This window comes from Miniopterus schreibersii (genome assembly GCF_964146895.1).
Source record: "Miniopterus schreibersii genome assembly, chromosome: 21".
Taxonomy (NCBI): Eukaryota; Metazoa; Chordata; class Mammalia; order Chiroptera; family Miniopteridae; genus Miniopterus; species Miniopterus schreibersii.
Window position 1 is genome coordinate 7,506,911 of NC_138123.1, and position 9,580 is coordinate 7,516,490.

Here is a 9,580-nt window from a genome sequence, read left to right on the forward strand (position 1 = left end):
ATTCACGAGAAGGAATTCAAATCCCATCGTGGGGCTCGTATCTCACAGGGTTTGACCATCCCGGAACTATGAGGCGCCACCTCTGTGCTGGGCCCCAACAGGCCCTCCTGCTCTCTCTGTGACAAGTGTAGCCTTCTTCAAAAGGACAGTGTTGCTTTTCTTTGCAAGTGATGATTAACAGGGAAAGGACTTACTTGATGCAAACATTTGGGCCACAAGTCAGGCCAAAAGGTGCAGAAGTATCACATTTACAGGAGACCCAGGCCCTGTGGGCCTCAGTTCCTTGAAGATGTCCTGGGCTGGTGTTCCATAAATATGCAAAGTCCGCCACCCTCGGCGCTGGGTGACAGGAAGCCCTGTGGCTTATCACTGGCCAGGGTGGTGCCAAGGATATAACACCCAGGCTGCCCTTGCATGCCAGGCCCCAACAGCTAGACCCTGGGGAGCTCACTGGGGCTGAAGCCTTAGAAGCCCCGCACTGGCTTCACTGCTGTCACAAGGCTGAGGGGGGCCAGGCCCCTGGGGCTGCTGCTCTCCGACCAGCACATGCCCGCACGAGGCTCCCTCCCTCCAAGGAGATGCCTCAGGGCTGAGGACCCATGGGAGGCCCCGGTGGTCAGGAGCCCCTTCTGCACCTGGGGTAACTGACCAGTTATATTGAAACTTCATTTTCTAGAGCACAAAGTCAAGTGGAAGGTCTCTTCTCTGCTGGATTCTCTGTCCCTCACCCCACCCCCAGATGTCTCACAGGTGCTCCTGAGCTGGCATCCCAGCACAGAGCCCCCTCTAGAGCTGACTCCTCAATGGGACTGGAACTGCCCAGCCAACACCCAGTGTCGCTCTGGCCCCAAGTGCTCAGGAGCTCTGAAGGGCCACTGAGAGCCTGGGCAAGTGGTCCACCATTGGGAAACTGAGGACCCTTCTCCATCTTGGGGACCTCCCTTAAAGGGGAGAGCCTGGGAGCATTCGGCCCCCCAGAGGGTTTGCCCAGCAAGGTGTCACCTCCTTCTCGCTGTTACTTTGGAGAAGTAAATGATTCTACAGCAGTTTCTCCGATAACATTATTTCATTCGTTGCCATTTCATTGTAACATTGATGAGAGACAAGGCCACTGTCAGTGTGGAGTTTGCAGGATCTCCCCATGTCTGCGTGCGTTTTCTTCAGGGACTCTGGGTTCCTCCCACATCCCAAAGACGTGCACGGGAGGTGAGCCAGCGTGTCTGCATTGTTCCAGTCGGAGCGACTGTGCGTGTGAGTGTGAGTGGCCCTGCGATGGGTGGGTCCCCCCTGGCGCCCTGAACTGCTGGGAGAGCTCAGGCCTCCCGAGGCCCTGAATTGCAATCAGCTGGTTGGAAAATAATGATCTTACTTGCTTCTTAAATGAATGTATAGCTCACACGTATTTCAGTGTTTAATATTAGAAGTGTTTGGCGTCTTTATATAGAATTTTGGTGATGTGTGTGTTTTGTTTTGTTTTTTGACCAGAACTATAAGAACTTAACTCGTTTCAATCAATGAGCCCTTGGTAACACTGGTTTCCTTATGCGTCGTTTCCCCTGAGTCGTTTTCCTTAAAGTCACAGCTTTCAAGAATCTATCCGCGACTTTAAATGAGGACTTACTATACAAATGATCCTGACTCTTTATAGAATCAGAGCTGAAATGGACAATCCAGGCCGTTGTCCTTCCCCCAGTTCTTAGAGCTAAGAAAACCGAGGCTCCGAGAGGCGAGACTGTCCCCATGCTCACACAGTTGATGGATGCCCGCATAAGGACATGTCTTCGGATTCCCAGCCCAAAGTTCTTTCCATACCCTTGAGCTATTTCCAGTGCACAGTCTTCTGGTCCCCCTGAAGCTGGTGGGAGGCAGCCATCAGCCCCAGAAGCTGGAGACCCAGTCACTCCGGGGTCGGGGCAGGACTGGAAGGGGAGGCGTGAGAAGCAGACAGGATAAAGCTCCAGATTCCTGCAGCTTCCTGGACACAGGCTCCCGGCCCTGAATGTGGATTCCAGGCGGCCTGAAGTTTGGCTCAGGGGAAATAAAATAATTGGGCAATTAGCTAGTGGCCAAAAGAAGACGAGGAGTGTGGATTGGGAGACTTTTTAGGAGGGACTGGGTCCCCAGGAGAAGGTAGCTGCCTTTTGTCAAGCAGAGGAGGAAACCAGGCCTCCCTCTGAGTGTGGGTCTGGGTGGAGAGTCTGGCCGGTCAGTTGTGGGTCAGGATGGGCTTGAAAAGCAGAAAAACCATAAAACAGCTTCCACCTATAGGGGTGGAGGAAGCTGTCCAAATCAGACCTCTTCCTCCCAAGGCTCTCTAAGATGGACGAAGCCCATACTGTTTACAAACCTATATTGTTAGAGATTTTAAAATGTATTTTTAATCTTCACTCAAGGATATTTTTTCCATTGCTTTTCAGAGAGAGTGGAGGGGAGAGCGAGAGAGAAAGGGAAAAAAAAAACACAAAAAACATTGAACCAGCAACCTTGGCATGTGCCCTGACTGGGAATTGAACTGGGGACCTTTCAGTGCACAGGATGGTGCTCAGCTGCTGAGCCACACCGGCCAGGGCCAGGTACTGCATATTTTAAAAATTCTTGCGGCCTGGCCTGGCCCGGCGTGGCTCAGGAGTTGAGCATCAACCTAGGATGCAAAAGATCGGGGTTCGATTCCTGGTCAGGGCATATGCCCGGGTTGCGGGCTCGATGCCTGGGTTGCAGGCTTGATCCCCAGTCGGGGGTGGGGGGCGGGTATGCAGGGGGCAGCCGATCAATGATGACTCATCATTGATGCTTCTATCTCTCTCCCCCTCTCCCTTCCTCTCTCTGAAATCAATAAAGACATATTTAAAAACAAAAAAAGAAAACCGCTGGTATATAGTAACATGTTCTCCTGTTTTCACCGGACAGCATGTCCTCCACCGCCTCTCTGGTCTTGGAGACACAGCCACGAGCTGTCAGGGCCGGAGCTGAGCCCAGGTGCTCCTGAGCTCACATGACTCCCTTGGCCTTTCTTTGGGATCGCCCTATTCTGGATGGAAAATTCTCACAGGCCCGGATCGAATGCTGTTTTCCAGGCGTAGGTACTGTGTTCATCAGCGTGGAGCCAGAGTTCCACGCGGTCCTGGAGAGAGCTTCAGCGGAGGGCGGTGGGACCGACCGGGAGGGTCATTACTCTGTTCCCTAATCTCCCATAAAGCCGGGAAGGATTTGCACATCCTGAGAGGCAATTGGAAAGGCGGGCTGAGTAAACAAAATACATAACAATGACCATGGAGTCATTGGAAAATCAGCAGGATTAGCTCTCTCCTGCTGGGACGGATCCTTTTTGAAGAAACTTAAGCATCTTATCAATAGCTCAGCGCTGCAGCTATCTCAGAAAGGAAACGAGCTTTTGCCAGCAGCTCCGGGGAGAAGCTACCGGCATGCTTTACCCCCTCCCTGCACGCATGTTCGTTCCTTAGGGAACGTGACACTCCAGCCACCAAGCAGCCCCTACACCTCCTGCAAACACTTTTCGCTTCCTCTGCGAGGCAATCCTAAGCCATCCATTAAGCATCTGGCCTGCCTCTTGGTCTCCAGGCTCTCCCCGAGGTTCCTGGTGGGAGCTGATGAGTTTTCCCAAAAAAAACAAAAAAAACCTTAGTGTGTGTGTGTGTGTGTGTGTGCGCACGCGTAGTCAAAGACATATGTATGGTACAAAATCAAATCGCAAAGAAGGGTTTGTAAAGAAAAGCAATAGTCTCCCAGGCCATCCCTTCCCACTCTTTAACTACCACTTCTGATGGTTTACCTTTCAAACCATCAACAGTATGCTTGGTCACTTTCCCTTCATCTCCTCTCAAAGTTTTAAAAACACATCGCTAATTTTAGCTCCTTTTGTCACTTTTGCAAATTTAAACAATATGCTAGAATCTCTGTTTCTTGCTCCTCGAGCTTTAGACGGTATTTATTCGGGAAACTAGTAACTAACACACAGAGGCTGGGACATCCCCACAGTCTTCCACCTCCTCTCTCTCCCTTGTTTCCCAACCGCCATCAGCTACGCCCCCTACCTTTTGCTTTGTCAAAATTGGTGACCTTAACATTCCGCCTAGTCCTTTGTTTATAAGTTGATTTTAAGTGCTGAAAACCAATAAATGACATTTATGTTACTATAATTATAGAAATAGTATTTCTCGTGGAGCCAAAAGGATGCTAAGATGCCTTTTTCTTTTTCTTTTTCTTTTTCTTTTTTTTTTTACTATGGATCCAAAATAAACCCTGGCCCACTCAAAGAAAAGTGTTTTTCACATTAAAGACAAATGAATTCAGCTCTAGCTGGTGTGGCTCAGTGGTTAGAGCATCCGCCTGCGCACCGAAGGGTTGCGGGTTTGATTCCCTGTCAAGGGAGGAGGTAAGGGCCAGACATAGAAATCTGGGAATTGTCTAAATAGAAATAGTAGATGACGTCACCTAAAGCAAATGTTTGAGAAAGAGACTAACTCTGCCTTTATTTTAAAATTTGGTTATTTTGCTTGTCATCAACTGTTTGGCATTTTCAGTTTTAAAAATACTGAATTAAGATAATATTTGATTACTGGGTTTCATCTACCCTGGGGCTTCTTGCTGTCCCGTATTTCCTGTTTCTACCCTCAGATCCATGGGGAGGCCTTTGAGAAGGGAAATTGAGACCAAAAAACAGAAACTACTTTCGTCCACGGTCAGGCAGCCTAACCATGGGAGACCCCATGGGATCTGAACCCAGGCCCCTTGCCCAGTCTAGGCCACATCCTAAACACCTTAATCTCATGGGTAAACAGTATCCTACTCCAGTCGATGGCACTTCTGGGCAGCCAGCTGATCCCATCCGGAGTTCCTTCAATCAGCATTCACTGAGCGCCTGTCAATCAGCAGACACCTCAGAGCCGTGGAAACAAACCACCGTCAGGGAGCTCACCCTTCGTACACAGGGAGATAAGCGTGGCCCAGCTGAGTGGATTCGCATTAGCTTCCCCATGAGTAGCCGACTTCTGATACACTCATCATGATATAGTCACTGTTCTGAGTGTGTGTTAGAGTCAATAACCTGTTTATCCTAAGACACTATTGGTGAAAAGGCAAGGCGAGGGGAGGAGGAGATATTTCAATACATAAAAAATATGCTAGCCCTGGCCGGGTGGCTCAGTTGGTATACCGAGAAGTTGCAGGTTCGATCCCCAGTCAGGGTGTGTAGGGAAGGCAACTGATGGATGTTTCTCTCTCACATCAATGTTTGTCTCTCTCTCCCTTCCTCTTTCTCTAAAATCAATAAAAAACATATCCTCAGGTGAGGGTTTAAAAAAAAAAAATGCTAGGAAGCAAGGGAAGACTGATGCTATCATCACTACCTTCTGCGATCGGATGTTAGGAGAAAGCTTTGGTCCAGCTGAACGGCCTAAGGATATGGACACCAGAAAGAAAGAGAGAAAACCAGATTCCTAACCATCCAGTTCAGGCCCTTCTGAGGCCATGTGCCACCTTGTAATATGGGTCTTTTTATAAATGAGCATTTAGGACAAGTGAGCAAGTGACACGCCAGGCCACACACCCCGGACAGCCTGGCAACAGCACCCACTCAGCCCGGCCTCATCAACGTGTCTTAACTGGGCCCCTCGTGGCAGATGGCCAGGCCAGTGAGAGGAGACAGACGGTAAACAGGCCATCAAGAAGCCAGATAACGGGAAGGAAGTCAACAGAGCAATGGAAGAGAGAGTGACGGTGGAGGCCTCAGGGAGGAGGCAACAGCCCGGCCAATGAGCCAGCGGGAAAGGGAGCGGGGAGGCCAGTTCCAGGCCGAGGGAGAGCTGAGTGGGGCTGGGAAAGGACTTGGCGTGTCCTGGATCAGGAAGCCATCTGTGTGGCTGGAAGGGAGGGCGAGTCCTAGGCCGGGGTAAGGCTCTGACTCTGAGAGCCACAGGAAGCCACTGAGTAGTGTTAAACCAAACAAGAGACATGATCTGATTTGCATTTTAAAAGATAATCCTAAGGGATATACAGAATGTGGTATACACACGCAATGGAATATTATTGAGCCTTAAAACAGATGGAAATCCTGACACCTGCTTCGACACGGATACACCCTGAAGACATTACGCTAAAGTGAAATAAGCCAGTCACGAAAGGACAAATATTGTATGATTTCATTTATCGGAGTACGTAGAGTAGGCAAATTCATAGAGAAAGTAGAATGGTGGTTACCAGGGGCTGAAGGACAGGGGAGAGGGGACAGTTTCAGTTTGGGGAGATGAGAAAGTTCTGGAGATGGATGGTGGTCCTGGCTTCGCAACAATGTGAATGTACTTAACACCATCAAAGCCATCAAACTGTACAGTTAAAAATGGTTAAACTAGTAAACTTTATATTATGTATATTTTACCACAATAAAAAATGTTTACAAGGTAACTGGGCCTGCTGTGTGCCGGGTGGAGAGCAGTGGGTTGGGGCTCAAGAGAGGAAGCAGGAAAAAGAAGGGGGGCGTAGAGAGACAGTTGGAGGTCAGAGGGGTTGGAGGCCCAACTGGGCAGCGGCAGTGGGGGTGGGGAGAAGTGGGCAGACTTGCCACCCAGGTCACTAGGACTTGGCGATGGCGTGGGTTGGGAGGTCAATATGTTTGTGACCTAATAACAAATGACAAGAACAGGATACAAATGGAGTAACTAGAAAGTATTCCAGAAAAGGTTGTGCTAGCTTGCTATTTAATATGCTAGAATTTTCAAAATTGACTTTAATACCATTGTATTCAACATGGCATCTACCATTTGTTCAATGACAAGATTTAAAAACCTTCATGCAAGGCCACTGCAAGTCTCCAAGCCCAGCCTGTATCAGGCTGCAGGATGCCGGGCCTCAGATCCCTGTCTCCAGGAGACTCAAATTCCTCCAGCAGGGAACAATAGCAAATGATTAGGAAAGAGTTGTTTGTTGAGAAGTATTCATTTTATGGGCTATTCAGCAAGCCTATAAATGATTTATTCATGCCTGGTAGAGCGAAAGCTGGGGTGAAATATGAGAATGCAATAATCAGAAAGGACAGAACCTGGTCAAATTCAGGCCAGCTGCACTGAACCATCTGCCTGCCACTTACCCTGTGCGGGTTGGGGGTGGGTGGGAGGGGACGTCACTCAGCCTTTAGGGACCCAGGAGCAGTTGCAGAGGTAATCCTGCCTGGCTTTTGCTCGCATTTGTTAGCGCCTAGCACCCTCTACTGGCAGCAGGAAGAGTCTTTCTTAGAAATCAGTGGCGTTTTTGATGGTTGGCAGGTGGTGAGCCACAGAATCCCTTTCTAGAGAATCGCCATCCGTGCAGCACTTCAGTTGCTCTCAGATTTCATTTTGGTAAAATATTCAGTCCCATTTTCCTCAACAACCTCCAAAGGCATCCAAGTCTACCAGCAAAGGTTTTGAGTAGTCCATGCATCCCAGGGGATATGCCATGTGATCCATTGATGGATGGTGAATATACTCAGAATTCTATGTTTGTTGTTTTATAAAATACATCCTATTAGTACAGTAGTCCATTTCTTCATTCAATAAATATTTGTTGAGCATCTTTTGTGTGCCAGGCACTAACAGAGGAGACAAAAATCTCTGCCCTGATAGAGATTGTCCTCCATGCGGGGAGAGGGACATTTAATAGGCAAATAAAAGAAATCGTATGGAAACTGGTCATACGAAAAAGAACAGGCAGGGAAGAGAAGGATGTGTATGGGGGAGGGGTAGTTGCCATTTCAAATTAGAGTGAGAAGTGAGGGAGCCATTCCTGTGAACATCTGGAGAGTGTTCCAGGTGTAGGGCGCAGTCAGTGCAGAGCTCTGGGGCCCCAGCATCCTGGGTGTGTCTGGTTTGTTCAGGACCAGCAAGGTGCCATCTTGGCTGAGATGGAGGGAGGCAGACGCTGGGTGAGGTCAGAGAGGGGTGCAGACCGTGCAGGGCTTACAGGCTTTTACTCAGTGGGAGACAGGAACCAAATAGAGGGCTCCTAACAGATGAATGGCACAATCGGGGTGCACACCCCCAAAGGTTTTACTGATAGGCATGCACAATTAATAACAGTCTGCAGAATAAACTCAAGCCTGGTGACTGCACAGCCCTTGCCCTAACACCTACCATACGACATGGCCTCCAGTCCAGGGAAAACTGAAGTCATTTTATGCCACTGCAAAAGCTGATTTAACCCACCAGTATCATGTGACTAAGGGCCATATCTGTGGGGCCCCAAATTCTTAGGGTGATCCTGAATCACTGATCTAGAAATGATTTGGATGTACACTCATTTCATGGAGTAGCATTAATTTAGTCACCCTCAATAGGGAAACTTACAGAGAATGGATGGAACGTAGCATTTTTGTTATTATTTTTTAATATGTCTTTATTGATTTCAGGGAGAGGAAGGGAGAGAGAGATAGAAACATCAGTGATGTGAGAGTCATTGATCAGTTGCCTCCTCCACGCCCCTGACTGGGGATCAAGCCCACAACCCGGGCATGTGCCCTGACTGGGAATCTAACTTCGATCTCCTGAGTCCTGGGTGGATACTCAACTAATGAGCCACGCTCGCCGGGCCTAAGTAGCATTTTTAAAACTCACATCAGCTCTCCATTGTCGGGGATTAGATTGGCACAGCCTGAGTCAGGCTTCTCTTCAGAAAAGGTCCAGAGGCAGTTGGCTTGGAGCGAAAGCCATCTGGACTCTGCAGTACCCTTTCCCATATTCTAGTTCTGACATGCAAGTAGTACCACGAAGTTTATCAGACAGTACCTTCCTGATTTTGATCAGAGCCAGCCCAGAATTGTTAACACGTGGTGTTAAGCTACTGCACTTACTGGGGGGTACTTTTAATCTTGAAAATCCACTTACTGGCACTGACTGGTTCAAGGTGGTAACCTGAGCACGTAATATTTAACTCCCTCTTGCAAACTCCCATTGAAGTGAGCAAAGAAATGTAAGAGAGAAGCTCTGTATTAGCACCAGACCCTGGGGAAGGAGAAGGGCTGCCACCTCCAAATCAAAGGGTCAGCAAGTGAAATGGACCCACAGCAGAAGCCCATTAACACCCCCGCGCGTGGACCAGCGAGAGCTGGACCAACTGCAGCCACATGTGAGGACGGCGAGACGGCCAATCTCTGTTCGGTGTGAACCTCCTTACTTCTAGCCTTTAATGTTACAAGAAAGGAGCAGTTTCAGGATTCCAGTCTTTTTACGTTGCCAGTCGAGGTCCATTTGCCCGTGGGGAGCGGGGCAAGGGTTGCTCACACTTCCCTGCTAAATGAAGCAGGGCACAGCTGGAGCTGGCAACCTGAAGGGGCTAACGGTGCCAATTAGGAAAAGGGCACTGACCCCGCCAACAGCTCGCCGCCGCCACAGAAAAACGCCTCGGGCATCGCTGCCCGAGTCTCCCACAAGCCAAAGAACCTCTAATCTGACAAAGTAAACCTGCACTCCACCTAAACGTTCCCCTTCCCCCTTGGAGGGTGCTTTTTAAGATTTCTACAGGTAGCCGCATAATTTGAAGAAAACGGTTCTCAAAGACCCAGACTGGAAAAGTAGGCCGAAGCAACCGAAAT